At 47.7% G+C, this 17,570-nt stretch overlaps 1 pseudogene; it reads right to left on the bottom strand.

Moving 5' to 3' along the window:
- Positions 1–814: 814 nt before the first annotated feature.
- Positions 815–3,144, bottom strand: LOC125939807 (uncharacterized; annotated as a pseudogene).
- Positions 3,145–17,570: the final 14,426 nt, after the last annotated feature.

The following is a 17,570-nucleotide window of genomic DNA, read 5'->3' as shown; positions in this document are numbered from 1 at the left end:
CCCCCCCCCCCCCCGGTCGGTGCGCCATTGGTGCTCAGACCATAGCCGCCGCGATAACTCTTCCTGTCAAGACGCCGAGACAATAGGGAGGCGCCGTCGGCAGAGTTCCAAACTGTCGCTGCGCATTTCCCTGAGAGCGCCACCGACGTAGAGTGCCGCCGCGACTCCCATCTGCGCGGCGGCCGCGACGCCGGCTGTTTTGAATAACGTTCCACTGGGTGACCAGAGTCTTGTTTATAACGCTGTAGAGCACAATAGTAATGTCTGGAATGCAGTTTGTTAAAGTTCGAGCGCGCTTGCAGCAACTGTAGCGTCAATGCGGATTGCGCTTCACACATAGCAGGAAAAAAAAACGCGAGCTTGTTCATTGCTGTTGCAGCGCTTAGTACGCCATTGGTTACCGTAGTAAAGTGCAGAAAATACGTAAGTCGTCAAGCGTTCTTGCAGATATATCTTGCCAAGAACTGCTTGCGAGGCTGCTCTATTGAAGCTGGAATATTCTTATAGTGAGCCGTTCTTCGGGCCTCGGCGCACGTTAGTAGGATACTATTTTTTATTACTTTCAGACAAGTTTTCCCCAGTTGTTTTGCATCATATGAGCGCTGTAGCCGACGCGAATATTCATTCACACGCCTTTGCACCTTCTGTACCACGTCCGTGTGCCTTAGCGGCCAGGAAAAATAGAAACGAATATTTTAGGACCAAGAAAAAGCGCCGCATGCCTTGATTAAACAAGATGTGAGTAAATATTTCATTGCAAATGCTTTGTTGAACAATGCATACAGTTCAGATATACAAAATCCCGAGGGCTGTTTTATAATTGAAAATATTTTCTATTCAGTGGTTTCGAAGAAAAACCCTTGTAGACGGTGGCTGCACTATCATAGTTCACAAGCAGTGGTTTGATAAATTTAAAACACACAAACTCGACTAAGTCTTTGTGGTGCTGGCTGTCAGTTGTCCTGCACTGTAGAAGGCCTTACTTAATTACTGCCGGTAGCTGCCACAGAGTCTTGAATGTTGGATGTTCCCGCAAGGCAATATGCACGAACATTCTCAGCCCCTCGAGAACATATAATGCTTCATCAGACGGCTACAAAAGCCCACCTCTGTCCTGATGTCTTGCGAATTGCTGGAGAGGCTGGCCAGTGAGAGGCTTTGTCATCAGAGAGCAACAGTCCTGGCACTCCACGTGCTCTCTGACCACCAGGGCTATGTAGCCACCAACGTAGACAGTCGCAGACACTTGTAGGTTTGTATAGGTGGGCATTGCATTTCGCTTCAAGCGGTCCAGCTCTTTTACAGCAACAGCTGATAACACCGAACAGTGCATGGGTAGTGCGGCTACTGAAGCTGACAGCGCGTCGGCATGACCAGGCTCCTGCTTGTGCAAAACATTGCTGTTCGCTGAAAGAGTAGCATTTCCAGTCTTGAGGAGTTTTTCTAGCCCTGAAATGGCTGAACGTACATCCAACTGGTCATTGCAACCAAGTGATCTTCTCAATGTCCCAAACAATGACTTAATAGGGTCACTGCTGAACTTTCGTGTTAGCACAAAGCCGAAATCCTCTGATTTAAGCAATTAGCCTATGCATGCTACAGTGGAGTATGTGGTGAGGAGCAATCCTTCGCAAGTTTTTTTTTTGTTAGGAACCCACGGGGCGAAGCAGAATTTTTCTTGAGCTCCTCGATGTGCAATGGTAAAGTCACCCCCAACCATTCAACACGACTATCATCGGCATCATCATAGTGCCTAACATCAGGGCAGTTCTGGTTAATGTACTGCTGTCTGTTTCTGGTGCCGTGTAGAAGAAACCATCGCTAAATGTTCTTCATGAAGAAAACTGATGGCCCTGCAGCAGCGAAGTAAGGGTGGCAGCTGTGACCTGCTTGCTCCTTCAGGAACTCAAGTGCCGACGTCACATATGGAGCCAGCACTTCAACAGCTTGCTTCCCATTGACCTTTTCAATATTGCTAGGAAACACGTGTTTCCTGCTCAAATTTCTCACAGGCTTTACTATCCATACCTTCTGCATCTTGAAGAGCTTCTTTAAATAAAATGATGAAATTTCACCATTCTTCCAAAAATATCTTGTCAAAAACTGGGACCTTATGTTACTTCAATACGTGCAATAATCAAAGCTTAAAAACAGAAGCCTGTCGCTATCATTTGTATGTTCAATCCTGTATGTTAAAAAAACCACCACACAAGTCTCTCATTGCACTCACATTAACCTTGTGGTTGTCAGTGACCAAACGGACAACTTTGAAACCTGTTTCTTCAACCTTCTTCATAACATAGCGAACCAATTCTGACAGCTGGAGGCCATTCAATCTTTTGGTAAAAAAATAAGAAACTGTAATTCTGTATGCCGTGGAGAGTCCGCTGATCAAAAAAACAAAGCAAGAACTTTGCCAGCACGGGCTCACTTGGTCTCACATCATTTACTATTCCCATATCTACTTCGCCAACAAAGCAGTCTCGCTGCTTATTATACTGCAGCACTGGCTTAATCCTCATCTCATCAACTATAAGAGAGCAAACCCTGGACTGTGGTGCTTCGAGCTTGTCACTCTCTGCCTTCAGTCGCGCTTTTATCAAGTCATTGAAGCCGGCTTCTCCACAACTGCTCCCAACAAAATTTTGCAGTGTGTTTCTGCTGGGTAATTTAAGTAGATGTTCCTGTCTAGCATGCTCGTAAGCTTTGCTTGACAGATGTTGAAGCACTCTGCAATGTCTCACGACATCTTGTGTCCACGTTGGATTCTTCCGCTGAAAATGTGTCATTTGGTCCCAAAAGAAGACAGCCGCAGATCTTTTTGTTATGCTTGCTCTCTGATGAAGGTGATATCACCGAAATTGCAATCTTTCGTACCCTTTTTGAGTTACTTTTTATGGGAGTCCACTGTCTTTTGCCTTCTATTCGCCTCTTCAAGTCCCTTTCTTTTCGTCGCCATTTTGCCCTCTCTGTTGTAAGGAAACTAATACGAGCCACATAATTTTGTGTATCCTGGTTTGCAACTGTTGCACGGTGACAAAATGCTTCGAAGTGGGGAGTGTGAGGGATCTGCAATGCACATCCTTGTTCATCCTCAAGAGGTGGGCTGCCTTCATTTTCGCTTGGTAGCTCTTTTGCTGACATCCGCTTCTCGAGATTCAATAGTTGGAAATGTGCCCTTTCTACGTTTTTTGGGAGGTTCGTTCTGGCTGCCCTGACTGGGTACACACGACCTTTTCCTTATGCTTACCGAGTTTCTTTCCTTGAGTACTGGCGGCTGCAGATAAGCCGGGTACTCAGGAAATACTGTCGGTACAGAACCATTCTTGAGGCAACGCCACTTGCCCTCTGTGAAGTCAGCCTCTTTGAAATGGTGACTGCACACCCTTTTATAATTCGACGTAGTGTTCGGTATCCAGTAATCCCTCTGGATTGCCTTAATCCACTGGTCTCGGAGAGCTTCATCCGCAAGGATTTCATGAAAAGGATACGCCAGTTTCCTTGTTTTTTGAAGCTGACCGCAGCATGGCACGCAGCAGTAGGCCATTGAGTCCTGTAGGTAGAATATAGTCACAACCTTTCGCCAACACACGCCATAAAGTATTAATGCCTACTGATAAAGATTAGCACTCAACTTATATTCGATGAAGAAAAGCTTGTGCACGCGCTGCTACAGACTATTTTAACTAGAATCAACATTCAAAGACTAGTATTTACCCAACGTTAGCTAAGTAAACAGAACGACTGAAGTTGGGAGCACGTGTGACGCGATTCGCATTCAACAGCAAAAGCGATAAAGAAAGAAATGAAAGCCTTGTCAAGCGAAGTCCTGTCAATTTTGAGCGGGATCAATTTGAATCTCTTTGAATCTTTTTTTTTTCACTTAACTGCTTGCTGGAGGACGCTCTTAAAAAGCATCGTGCAATCACGGTCACTCAACGTTCAGCTCAGGTCGACGATCACAGCACCAAGCAGGCTTAAAATACATGGGCCGTGCTGCACGACAAAAACCGACAAAAGCAACGCACACGATGACGTGCGATCCCAGCGAAGGCAACGGAGAGACAGAAAAGCGTGCGAGCGGTAGGAGCCGGATGGATGGATGGATGGATGAGGCTGAACCCTTTAAATCGGGCGGTGGCACACGCCACCTAGCCGTGACTATTAACATATTTGGTACTTTGTGGAGGGTGAAATTTCACCCCTACCTTTATTTTAGCCACCAATCAAATAACCTCCGTTTGGCTATTTCTACCCGCTTATAGTCTATTTTGCCTCCACTGTCCCTAAACCCCAATGCTTTGAAAAAATCAGCCCCGTTGCTTTGCACTGTATATAGGGTTAAGCCCTTTAGAGAAAAGTATGAGATGTTCAGCCGTTTCCTCTTCCTCTCCACACGCACCGCACAATGTGTATATACCTTGGTACTTGACTCGGTACATCTTAGACCGCAATACTCCCGTCCTGGCTTGAAACAACAAAGAGCTTCCCCAAGAATTATCATAGATATTTTCTTTGGCAATTTCTTGCTTGAAAGTTCTGTATGTTCCCAGTGCTGGTTTCGTCTGCATCCCTGTTTGCCATTGACACCTCTCTGTTTCTTTAACGTTTTTCTTACCCGCTGTTTCTTGGTTTGCACTTCTCCTGAAGTCCAAATATTTGATTGACAATTTTCTGGTCAGCTTCCTCCATTTTGTATCAACATTCCTCAAAGCTCTCCTTGCCCACCGATTTTCTGCCACTTCTCTCAATCGCTCCTCAACTTCTAGCTTGCGGCTAGCTTCCCTGCTATCGAATGACATCCACCCCATGTCACCCTGTACCCCTTGAGTTGGTGTATTTCCGTGTGTTCCCAAAGCAAGCCTACCTCCCCATCGCTGCTTAACTTCCAACCTTGATCGAACCTCTGATCTCATGCACAGGACCGCATTGCCGAAATTTAAACTAGGGACCATCACCCCTTTTCACCTTCATCACACGGTCACACGGAGAGGGACCATCATCCCTCTCACCACTTCGTATCTATTGTAATTCCACAGTGACCTAACTTTCATCACAGCTGCATTCCTGCTACCTTTAGTCGTTACATATTTTTCATGTTCTCTTAGGTACTCAGCCCCATTGTTTATCCACACACCAAGATATTTGTACTTATCCAATACCTCCAGCGTAACCTCCTGTATCCTATGCTCGCTGCCCTGATTATCATTAAAAATAATGACTGCCGATTTTTCTTTACTAAACTTCAAACCTAAGCTATGTCAGTCTTTACCACAGATATCCTGTAACCCTTGCAAGTCTTCCTTGTTGTCAGCCATAAGTACAATGTCATCTGCGTACAGCAGTCCTGGCAATGACTGTTTAATCCTTTCTCCTTGCTTTAAAAACGGAAAGGTTGAAGCTCAGTCCGCTCCTCTCAAATTTTTTCTCTAATCCTTGCAAATACAGCATGAACAACAAAGGTGACAGAGGGCACCCCTGCCTCAGCCCCTGCTGTATCTCCATTGGCTCCGATACCTTGTTTTCCCATTTTATAAGCACCTCGTTATTTTTATAGATATCTTTTAAAAGATTACTTACTTCGCCTTCCAGATCTAGAGTGCCCAGTATGTCCCACAAATCCTTTTGGATTATGTGGTGAAAGACGACGACGATGGCAGCTATATATGCGACATGACGCGGCGAATAAGAGAGCACGAGGGTTGGTGGCGGATGAAAAAGAAGACACGAGCGATGTGGCTGAATTTCTAGCTGTAGTTCTAGCCCTACGCAAACTGAATTCATCAATATCGGCGGTAGTAATAATAACAGAATCTTTATCTTTATGTTCCTCGCTCACAGCAAATAGTATCACTAACCTTTTACGTACATTTCATTTTCTAGTGCCTTCCCACATAAGTTTCATTAGATTGCTTTGGGTGCCTGGACATAAATGATTAGTCAGTCATGAACGAAATGGCTGACAGTCTCGAGAGAGAGGCCCTCAGTGGCCCTGTATTACGATTACTTCCTACAATAGCTTACCTAACGACTACTAGATTCAGTAGATATTCAATTATTCAAGACTTCTTGAACCCAGCTGTAGGTAATTTCTCAGAATATCGACACCTCCTATTCCCGTGGCCCAAAAATTCCTTTCACACCAGAAAAACTGAAGTCATATTTACCCGATTACGTTGTCAAGTACCAACATTAAACTTCTATCGTCACAGGGCTGGTCTGGTGCCCTCCCCTCTGACCCCATTCTGTGGAGAAGATGAAACAATAGATCATTTTTTTCATATTCTGCCACCGTTTTTCTTCTTTAAGGAAAAATATTATAGAATCAAGATTTACACAGCTTGGTTTAAGTTTTTCTATTCTAAATATCCTTTCTTTAGGAGCCTCCTCTCTTGGAAAGTGCCACAGGGATATTTGCTCAGCCGTGGAAGAATTTATAAGTGCTTCAAATAGATTTTCTTGAATTCTTAAATATTTTATTTTTGCTCATTTTCTTCAGTTAGCTTTACTAATTTCCGTATTAAAAAAACATTGCCTAATTCCATCCAAACCTTGGCCAATCCCCCGTAGTGGGTATGCGCCATCAGATAAGGCATACCATACCATACCATACGGGCAGCTGCGGCCACGAGGGCCGATCGAACCAGGGCCGAGGAAGCTTCATGGAAGCAGTCCCGAGCGGGCTACCCGGGTGCATCGCTGGGTAGCCTCGTGGCGGGTCACAAGCCACCCAACCGAGGTCCTGCCCGTGTCCCGTGCCTGGCCGGTTCCTGAGATCTGGCAGTTCCTGTGTTCTCGGGAGTCTGGTGCGTTCGCACTACCGGCGTCAGAATCCTGAGCCACCAACCCAGCGGCTGTCGCCGCGTCACCGCCACTGCCTACCCAAGCCGCCTCCAACGCATTCGGCGTGTCAACGAAGGTTACGAACACACGTGAGCGACCACTGTGGTGCCGTATACCGCGAAGCCCAGACTTGGCGCGTTAGTGGGCTAGTGCCTGAAACTTTGTAGTCTGCCGCGTCGTAAGACTTGATACGATATCAGATCATCTTACTTGTGTCTGTGTAAAAGAATAGTGTGAATTACATGTCTGTCTGTGCAACCCGTCCCAATATCGCCTTCGAGTCTTTCCTCGCCGCACCGCACGTCAACAAACGTGACGGTCCACGTTATTCCTGTACATTATCTGGCGTACGCGAACAGGACTAAACTCTCCTAACACCTTTGAGAGTCTCACTTTGTTCGTGTGCGGTGGTTGAGGATAGATGCCGAAAAACTCATAGCTCTCGGTAAAGAGTTGGGACTCACAGGCAAGGCACTCCAGCAGTGGATGGATGAGGAGCGTAGCAGAGAAAGAGAACGCCGTTCACAAGAGCGTGAGGATGCCAAAGAGGACCATGCACGAGAGTTGGAGCGGCAAGCTGTAAAGCCCCAGTTGTTGGTACTACGGCTGCGCGTGCAAGAATTGCAACAGCCAAGTCAAGCAGTCACAGCCGACTCAAGTGATTGGGAAGCGAGTAATCAAGGCTTCCGAAGCACGCACAAGTTGATTCCAGCGTTCAATGAAGCTCGGGATGATCTTGACGCGTACATTCAGAGGTTCGAGCCAGTGGCCAGAGACCAAGTGTAGCCTAGCGACAAGTGGGCCCTATCTTTGAGTTTTTGTTTAACAGGGGAAGCACTCACTGTCGTCGGGCACATGTCCGCTGAAGACGTGACTGATTTTGCTAAGCTTAAGGCAACATTGCTCCAGAGGTTTCGATTCACGGAAGAGGGCTATCGAATCAAGTTTCGAGAGGCCAAGCCCGACAATGGCGAAACAGGTCGCCAATTTTCAGGCAGGTTGCTTGCGTATTTTGATCACTGGCAAGAGTTGGCCAAAACTGAAAAGACGTATGACGCCTTGAGAAACAAGGTTGTCTCCGAACAATTCTTGCGACGATGTGATCAGAAGCTTGCCATCTTTCTGAAGGAGCGAGGTTGCAAAGGTCTGGACAGTTTAGCAGAAACAGCGGATCACTATCTCGAAGCGCAAGGCCCGACATCTGGCTAGAGGTCGAGAAGAAAAGGTGTGTGTGAAGAGTGGAACGCAAACTAATGAGCCATCAAGCGGTCAAGCGAAGCCCCATTGCTTCATATGCAACAAGCGAGGACACAAACCGTCGGACTGCTGGTCTAGGACTAGTGGATCTAAAGCTGCGACGGTTGGAAAGGGACGAAATCTGGCCATGGATCGGAAGGCTTTACCAAAAACCCGAAGGACCGCAACGAGGCTTCGTGCTCTCTTTCCGAACGCGGCCAACCAACCGAAGAAGATGGGTGGCAAGAACAGAGCACACATGCTGTAAACACTGAAGACCGCAGTTCTGAAAAGATTGGTTCAGGTGTGCAAAGCGCCTTTGGGCCAAAACTAAGAACAGAAGGAATGCCGACAACAAAAGGGCGTCTAGAACGACAACCCGTAACTGTTTTGAGAGATACCGGTTGCGACACTGTCGTAGTAAAGCGCTCTCTTGTGCCAGCAAACAAGTTTACTGGGGAAACGCGCACTGTCTATTTATTAGATAGTTCCGCACATTACCTTCCCGAAGCTGAAGTCCAAGTTGACTGTCCGGTCTTTAAACGCACTGTGCGTGCCATATGCATGGAGCGTCCATTGTATGATGTTGTTCTGGGCAATGTTAACGGTGCTTGCCCCTCTCTCGAGTTAGCTGGAGGCACATATGCGAAGATGGAGCCTACCGCACTGTATTGTCAAGAAAGTACTGAAGGTGGGCCGCACCACAACGAGAAAACCTACCCAGTTCAAGATACTACTATGGTTGCTGCGTCACATTCCCTTTCAGCAAGGCTGCCGTTAGCCCTTGTAAACCCGCTAGACGTCACTCCTGATGCTTCGGCAAAGTTACAGAAGGAAGATAGAAGTCTCAGTGGTTGCTTCACGGGCGTAGGCAAGACCAAAACCACGCGATCGCCACTGTTACATTTATACTACTGAATGATATTCTCTTCCGGCGTTATAAATCTGCGACAAAAAGAGAAATCGAACAGCTTGTTCCGAGAGATCTTCGGGGTTCCGTCCTGAAAATAGCGCATGAAGGGATCCTCTCTGGTCATCAAGGGACAAAAAGAACGGCCGACAGAGTCTCAGAAGAATTCTACTGGCCTGGCGTCCAAGGAGATGTCACCCGGTTCGTGAAATCATGCGACATTTGTCAGAGGATCGTCCTAAAACACCTGGTAGGACGTACCCCTTGGAAACATGCCGATAATCAATACTCCTTTCCAGCGAGTCACTATTGATATTATCGGACCACTTTCCGCTACTTCCGCTAATGGTAACAGATTTGTTCTTGACATGGTGGACTTCACAACGCGTTACCCAGACGCAGTTGCTTTACCAAGCATTGACACAGAAAGAATTGCCGAGGCATTGCTTGCGATGTTTTGCCGCGTTGGAATCCCACGGGAAATAGTTAGCGACCGAGGTGCACAATTCACCTCACAACTCATGAAAGAGCTAAGCCGGCTGCTTTCCTTTAAATGGCTACCCACTACGCCATACCATCCAATGGCAAACGGCTTAGTGGAACGTTTTAACGGTACGTTGAAGCAGATGATTCGGCGAATGTTTCAAGAAATCCCCAAAAATTGGGATCGATACTTGGTGCCACTGCTTTTCGCTTACAGAGAAGTCCCACAGACAAGCTTGGGTTTCTAACCTTTTGATCTCCTTTATGGCCGTTACGTACGAGGACCGATGACTATCCTGAAGGAGCTTTGGTCAAGGAAACATTTGGACGAAGAGACCAAAACGACTTACGGCTACGTAGTAGAGCTGCAGGAACGACTCCAGAAGACATGTCAACTAGCCCACGAGGAGCTTCGAAAAGCGAAAACTACACAAAAACAATATTATGATCGCAAGGCAAAGGCGCGACATATCGCCGTGGGAGACAAAGTATTATTCTTGCTACCATCTGAGAACAACAAATTGATCCTAACGTGGAAGGGACCATTCACCGTCATTGAAAAGAGAAGCGACCTTGATTACGTCGTTACTTGGGCACGCGAAGGGGTCCATTTCATATAAACTTACTCAAAAAGTATGAGGAAAGATGTTCCTTACCATCGGCTGAACACCAAGCTGCTGTAGCGGTCAACACCCGTAAAGATGAAAGGAACGACCCGCCATTTATTGAACTGAACAGGAAAGAACCCCTTACCAAGACGTCAAAATTCCCACAGAATTACTTGATGAGCAAGCCGGTGAAGCAAAGGAAACGTTGTCTACGTTCCAAGACATATTCTCGGATGTACCTGGAAAAACCCATCTCGTAGAATGCCAGTTAAAAACGACAACGGACACGCCCGTGCACATCCGGCAATGCCCGGTACCTTTTGCAATTGAAAAGGCTGTAGAAGATGAAGTTCAGGAAATGCTAAAGCAAGGAATTATAGAACCATCGAACTCGGCATAGCAATCCCCGATAGTGGTCGTGAAGAAAAAGACGGCAGCATTGTGCATTGATTTTAGACAGCTAAATCATGTGGTCATCATGGATAACGAACCAATACCACGAGCAGACATGATGTTCGCCAAGCTGGGCAAGAGTCGGTACTTTTCAAAGTTTGACTTTAAAAATGGGTATTGGCAAGCCCCCATGCATCTCGACTGCAAGCACATGACAGCCTTCCAATCTTCGTCGGGTCTCTATCAGTTCCGCTTTATGCCTTTTGGTATTAAGACAGCTCCAGCTGTTTTCACAAGGCTCATGAGAAACGTAGTGGACGGTATCCCCAACATATACCACTACTTCGACGACGTCTTAATTGCCACCGAAACATGGGAACAACATGTTCACACCCTTCGGCGTTTCTTCCAGCAAGTCAAAAACGCCTGTCTAACTATCAAGCCTTCCAAAATTGAAGTTGGCTTTACCTCCGTGAAATTTTTAGGGCATATTGTAGGCCACGGTGCCCTACGCCCGCAGATCGAGACCCTTGAGAAAATTGAAACCGCTAAGAAGCCAACTACTAAAAAAGAAGTCCGGTCATCAATGCAATCAATGTGTGCATACCTTTGTGTAAAATTCTGTGCCACGACTGTGTCGTGTACTAAACAGCTTCACTGGTCGCCCAACTTCACAGAAAGGAATGGCTCATGAGTTTTTTTCAGCTCCTACTCCCGGACCTACTCATCCCTGTGATAGAGTACGTGGCACACGGAACAGCCGACAAAAAACTCGAGACAACAGAGAGGCGTTTATTAGCGTCCGCCTCAGCCCAGAACGTCCAAGATGGCAGGCTAGTTCTTTCGAACGCGCTCACGCGCTCCCTTGAATCCATCCGAACTTTGAGTTCATAGCGATGAGTGTTTCCGCGTTTCCCGGTCTGGAGAGTTCACCTGTCATCACCGCCCACATCTCGTCTGAGCCAATAAGTACACTTACTCCGTTTTCTCTTTCAATGGACGGGTGGATCAGTTCATCGGCGATATCGTGGCCGGTTTCTTTGAATGATGTGACGAACGAAGTAGTCATCGTGTTGGCTGATATGTCTCGGCAAATGTGGGGTATCTCGATGGCTCTCAATGTAACTTCAACGTCGGAATGCTGACTTCGGAGGTGAAGCTCGACGATGCGAAATCTTTTCGGTGTGCAACTGCTGACACTGGCGAAAGTGTTTATTGCTATGGTATCAAAGCCAAGACACCTCAACTTTAACCGCCTTGAAAGAGCTTCTGTTACGAACGTACGTTCACTTCCTCCGTCGAACACGCCTCTGATGTAACGGCATGAATAATCTGTCACTGCCCATGCTCGAAAAGTCTGTAGGAGCACGCACGTCAAAGTGTCACTTCTTTCGTTGCTCTTAGTGGTAGCTGCGCATACAGTCGTACTGCTGCCTTTCACGTCTTCATGGGCCTTTCGGTTTAGTTTATCTGGGTCGCAAATACTAGACGCATGGCGACCTCTGCAGCCGCAGCACACAATTCTCCGTCTGCAATCCCTTGCACGGTGGCCTTTAATGGTGCATCGAAAGCACAGCATGTCGGCGGCGAGAAGTTTCTTCTTCTCTGACAGCGATAAGTCTGTACGGCAAGACTCCGTCAAATGCTGCGTTGACTTGCAGAAAATGCAGCCCGTATCCGGAGGTGGTTTTGAAGCTTGGTTATGAAGCACTGATGACGTTGGGATCGCACTGTCAAACTGGCGGTTCTTATTGTCTCTAGGATGAGTCGCCTCGTCGTATACTTTTTTCTCCCCAAAGTCACTCTTTTCAAGGCTTTCCAGTTCAATGGAGACGAACTGCAGCAGTCGCTCTAGCTCCGTGGCTTGCTGAACGTTGTCATTGGCGGAACTTGCAGCTTGTGTAGCGCAAGATCTGTGATACGCTACGACAATGTCACGTGGCAGTGCCCTGAGCAGAATGTCGCATAGCATCGACGAGAAAGACGACTTGCTCACGCCAAGCGCCTCCAGTCCCCGCGTGTTAATGAGCACCTGGTCGTACAACTTGCGAAGTTTCGTTACTTCATTAGAAGAACGCACAGGAGTGAGCCTTCGAAGTCTTGAGAAATACTCCTGCTCCAATCGCTTCTTGTCCCCGAAACGTCTTTTTAGCATGTCCAAGGCGTCAACGTAACACGCTTCGGTGGTAGGCAGCCCCGCTATAGCTGTCGCCGCGTCTCCTTTCAAAAATAACCTCAGGTAGTTGAATTTGTCGGTAGCTGTAAGAGTTCCGTTCTGGTTGATGATCTGGTCGAATTGCTCCCAGAACGCGTTCCATTTGCTCAGATCACCGTCGAAAGCATTAATTACCAGCTTCGGCAACTTGACTCCTGGCCTTTCAGAATGCCCCGTGGCCACCGGCATGTCGCGAACCTCGACTGGCGATGACAATGAAGTGGTTTCGGACTGCTGGCGGCGTTTGCTCTGGAGCTCAGCTAAGATGCGGGTCGCGTTGTCCTCATACTCAATTACGGTTGCGTAATCCGCCTCGAATGCCTCTTCACTTATGTGGCTTTCTAATTCATCATTGATCTTCTTCAATTCATCGTTATTGGTCTTGAGCCGCTCGTAAATACAGTCGATCTGTCGTAATGTCGCGGCATTGTTTTCTAGCACTGCACTTGCCTCTTGAATGATCCTGGTGTTTTGGGCCCTCCTTGTGGCTCGCTTCAACTTGAGCTTATCCATGGCGGTCCGCTGATCCATGTACCTCCGTGGTTCGTGGCAGTGGTTCCAGTCGGTAGCCACCAGCGAAGTCCCGTGACGGTAGCTCCCGGCTGTTGCCTCCCGGGTTTTTCGGCACCAAATGTTAGAGTACGTGGCACACGGAACAGCCGACAAAAACTCGAGACGCCGAGAAGCGTTTATTAGCGTCCACCTCAGCCCAGAACGTCCAAGATGGCAGGCTAGTTCTTTCGAACGCGCTCACGCGCTCCCTGGCCCGATCCTCGTCCTCTTCTTTCTTCTAGGAAGAACGCGGGAAATTCAACACCTGTGCCTGGAGGATTCCTTGCCTAAACGCAACCCCGAGTCGCAACAGTGGTTCTTCAAGCTATAAAGTCCTGCGGGCAAGCGAGTGCATTGAGACGCTTGGCAAGTTTTGATTTGGCCTTACCGAAGCACAGTTAGAACGCAGGCGAGAGCTTGCGCGGATAACACAGGTTTCCGAGAGCCTGAACGATAGTGACGTGACGTCGCGGCCATGCCTTCACTACTCATGCAACACCTGCAGCGCTATTGCAGCAGCAGGATTTATATTTTGCCTGCTCTGCTTCGTCGAGACGCGCTCGTGCCGTGGCATCGCAGCCAATGGGAAATCCGTCGAGGCTCGGTCATGAAATGGCGTCGCAGCCAATAGCAATGGGTGCTTAGGTGCCATTTCGCGATTAAAGAAGACAGACGCGAGGCTTTTTCGCTAAATGGGCCTTTTGACGCTTTCGCATCAATCAGTTCCATGTTGAAGCATTGACAATTTGTAAATTCATCTTTCGTACAAATTCCGGTACACGTTAAAAGTGTCCATTGTCAAATGTTTATTATCCTTATGTTTATTTTTTTCCAGTAGGTGGAGTCGTGCAGCTTCTTATCTAAAAATGGTGAGACCGCTCAAGGTTCTTGATTGTAGACGCCGTACACGCCAAGTCAACAGTGTGGCTTGTTCTTCATTTTATTAGGCCTGCAATAGAAATGGACTTGCTGAGACACATGTAAAAAACTGACGGCAACGTATCTATATATATATTTTAAACATAGAAAGGACCAACTCGTGGACACGAAAAGCAGACTGGTCTAATAATTCTGGTCACTTGTTGCAGAGCTTTTGCCACAAGGACCGTCCGTGAAGATATTGACCACTTTTCAGCGGCTCACGCACGCTAAGCGCTATGCTTGGAGCAAGACGCGCCTGCATGTATCACAACATTCTCGATTAATGCAGCCCGTTCTATCTGTGACTTGTGCTATCGCCAAACTTGTAATCAGACTGTACGCACGACGTGAATAGTGTTGTACTTTCTGGATGGCATGTGAGCAACAGTGATAACGATGGAACCTTGGAGGAGTCATGTATAAATGCCGACGTGCTTGAACCGTTGATCATATTTAAAAATTAAACAAATGGGTTTCACGTGTCAAAATAGTGATAAGATTATGAGGCACGCCGTAGTGGGGGACTCCGGGTTAGTTTTGACCACCTGGCGTTCTTTAACGTGCACCTAAATACAAGTACATGGGTGCTTTCGCATTTCGAAAGCGGGATTCGATCGCGCAACCGGGGACACCAAAACCAGTACGCCACCACGGCGGGTGATCATATTTCGACAGTCGACGAGTGTGCTCGCCACTATTCTTGTGCTGAGTGTTACTTCTTTTGCTGGGCACAGTCCATAGGCGTAACGTTTTCATTTTTCCAGGGGGGGGGGGGCTGGGGCCTGACTAGCTTTCCGAACCCCATCCATGTATGCATACATCATCATCATCATCATCATCATCATCATCATCATCATCATCATCATCATCATCATCAGCAGCAGCAGCAGCAGCAGCAGCAGCAGCAGCAGCAGCAGCAGCAGCAGCAGCAGCAAGCAGCAGCAGCAGCAGCAGCAGCAGCAGCAGCGCAGCAGCAGCAGCAGCAGCAGCAGCAGCAGCAGCAGCAGCAGCAGCGCAGCAGCAGCAGCAGCAGCAGCAGCAGCAGCAGCAGCAGCAGCAGCAGCAGCAGCAGCAGCAGCAGCAGCAGCAGCAGCAGCAGCAGCAGCAGCAGCAGCAAGCAGCAGCAGCAGCAGCAGCAGCAGCAGCAGCAGCAGCAGCAGCAGCAGCAGCAGCAGCAGCAGCAGCAGCAGCAGCAGCAGCAGCAGCACAGCAGCAGCAGCAGCAGCAGCAGCAGCAAGCAGCAGCAGCAGCAGCAGCAGCAGCAGCAGCAGCAGCAGCAGCAGCAGCAGCCCAGCAGCAGCAGCAGCAGCAGCAGCAGCAGCAGCAGCAGCAGCAGCAGCAGCAGCAGCAGCAGCAGCAGCAGCAGCAGCAGCAGCAGCAGCAGCAGCAGCAGCAGCAGCAGCAGCAGCAGCAGCAGCAGCAGCAGCAGCAGCAGCAGCAGCGCAGCAGCAGCAGCAGCAGCAGCAGCAGCAGCAGCAGCAGCAGCAGCAGCAGCAGCAGGCAGGCAGCAGCAGCAGCAGCATCAGCAGCAGCAGCAGCAGCAGCAGCAGCAGCAGCAGCAGCAGCAGCAGCAGCAGCAGCAGCAGCAAGCAGCAGCAGCAGCAGCAGCAGCAGCGCAGCAGCAGCAGCAGCAGCAGCAGCAGCAGCAGCAGCAGCAGCAGCAGCAGCAGCAGCAGCAGCAGCAGCAGCAGCAGCAGCAGCAGCAGCAGCAGCAGCAGCAGCAGCAGCAGCAGCAGCAGCAGCAGCAGCAGCAGCAGCAGCCGCCGCCGCCGCCGCCGCCGCCGCCGCCGCCGCCGCCGCCGCCTGTATTTATGTCCACTGCAGGATCAAAGCCTCTCCCTGCTATCTCTAATCACCCCTGTGTTGCGCTGATTCCAATTTGCGCCTGCAAGTTGGAATCGGAGTAGGAGATAATTCAGTTTTACAGCCTCAGTCCCCTCACACCACCAAGGGACTGGCTTCTCTTTGTTAAGCCATGCTACAAGCGGATTCAGTTATACGCTTTAGGGATATGCATGTGTTTTGTGCATATTAAGTCGCACAAGTACACATCTATAAAGAAAGCAATATAACACCTTGTAAATGTTTGAATTCAAAAAATACAATCAAAGAATATTTTTCTGACGAAAGAGCAGTTATTGAGAAGACATAATTTATATAAAAATTAAACGAACGATATATAATTATTTCTGAACACAACTTTTGATTAGAATTATTAGCAAAAGTATAATGTGTTTCCATAACACAATAGTTTCATTACTTCTCAAACCATGCCTTATGCCACTGGTTTCGTTTATTTTCCGGAAGCAGAATAAAGGATTATAGAGTAAAAATTATAAGGTGCCCAAATAAATAAATAAATAAGACAGCGATATCTGAAAAGCGGGAAAGGACTCGGTAGCAAATATAGGAACAGCGTGGATTGTGTTATACAGCGGCAAACTTATTTATTTATTTATTTATTTATTTGTTTATTTTAGATACCCTCAATCGCCGAGGTTTTGCAGAGGGGAGTGGGTAACATATAAATAAACGAACAGAATGTAACATGCAGCATTATGCAGTGTTAGCGACAAATTGTAAAAGTGAAATGAAATATAACAGAATGGTACCAAAACAAATATAACTGAACTGAACAGAACAGAAATTAACACATCATGATTATACAATACCAGTGGCAAAACTTGAACGTAACAAAAATTTGGGAAAGGGAGAAAAGAAAACGTGAGAAAAAAACTGTGAAAAAGCAAAAGTAATTGCAGGTATCGCGACACATGTAAAAAAAAGAAACAAAGAAAGGAGTGGGGAGGAGAGATACATGATATGATTAAGCAGTCCTATCACATTGCAGGTGCGCAGATAAAGAATGGGAATGCAGCATATGACAAATAAAAATTAATATGGGAAATGCACGGCACAGACTGGGGACTTTTACAAATAGCGCAACCAGGCGTCTTTTCTTACCCAAATTACCTCACTCTACTTGCGCTGTTATGTACCCCATTTTCGTCCCTTTGTATAACTTTTTGCGTTGTTTTCTAAGTCAGGTGGTTTGCTTTGACTTGTAAGTTGGTGCCTTTCTCTCTCCTATTAAAGACATCGCCGTTGTCGGATGCAATGATTTCACTATCATTGAAGAAGTGTCCGTTCGGGCACTTGATCTGGAAATGAAGTCTTCGGCATCTTATTCAAGTTAATTTCGCGGGAGAGTTCTTTGTGGGCGTGCAAAATTGCCAGATGGTTCAAACGGGCTTGTCCAGTCGTCGACCGCAAGTACATTTTCAGTCGCCGAAGGCAAGAAGAGGACCTCTCGGATGTGGTCGACGAGACCGATATGGCCAACGCAATTTTTTTAGCTTGGCCATTTGCGGCAAAAGGTTTCGCCGGTGTTCGCCCTTGCCCCCAGTAA

This window comes from Dermacentor silvarum, chromosome 9 (assembly GCF_013339745.2).
Source record: "Dermacentor silvarum isolate Dsil-2018 chromosome 9, BIME_Dsil_1.4, whole genome shotgun sequence".
Lineage (NCBI taxonomy): Eukaryota > Metazoa > Arthropoda > Arachnida > Ixodida > Ixodidae > Dermacentor > Dermacentor silvarum.
The sequence above is the reverse complement of the archived record's forward strand: the minus strand, read 5'-3'. Positions and strand labels throughout refer to the sequence as shown.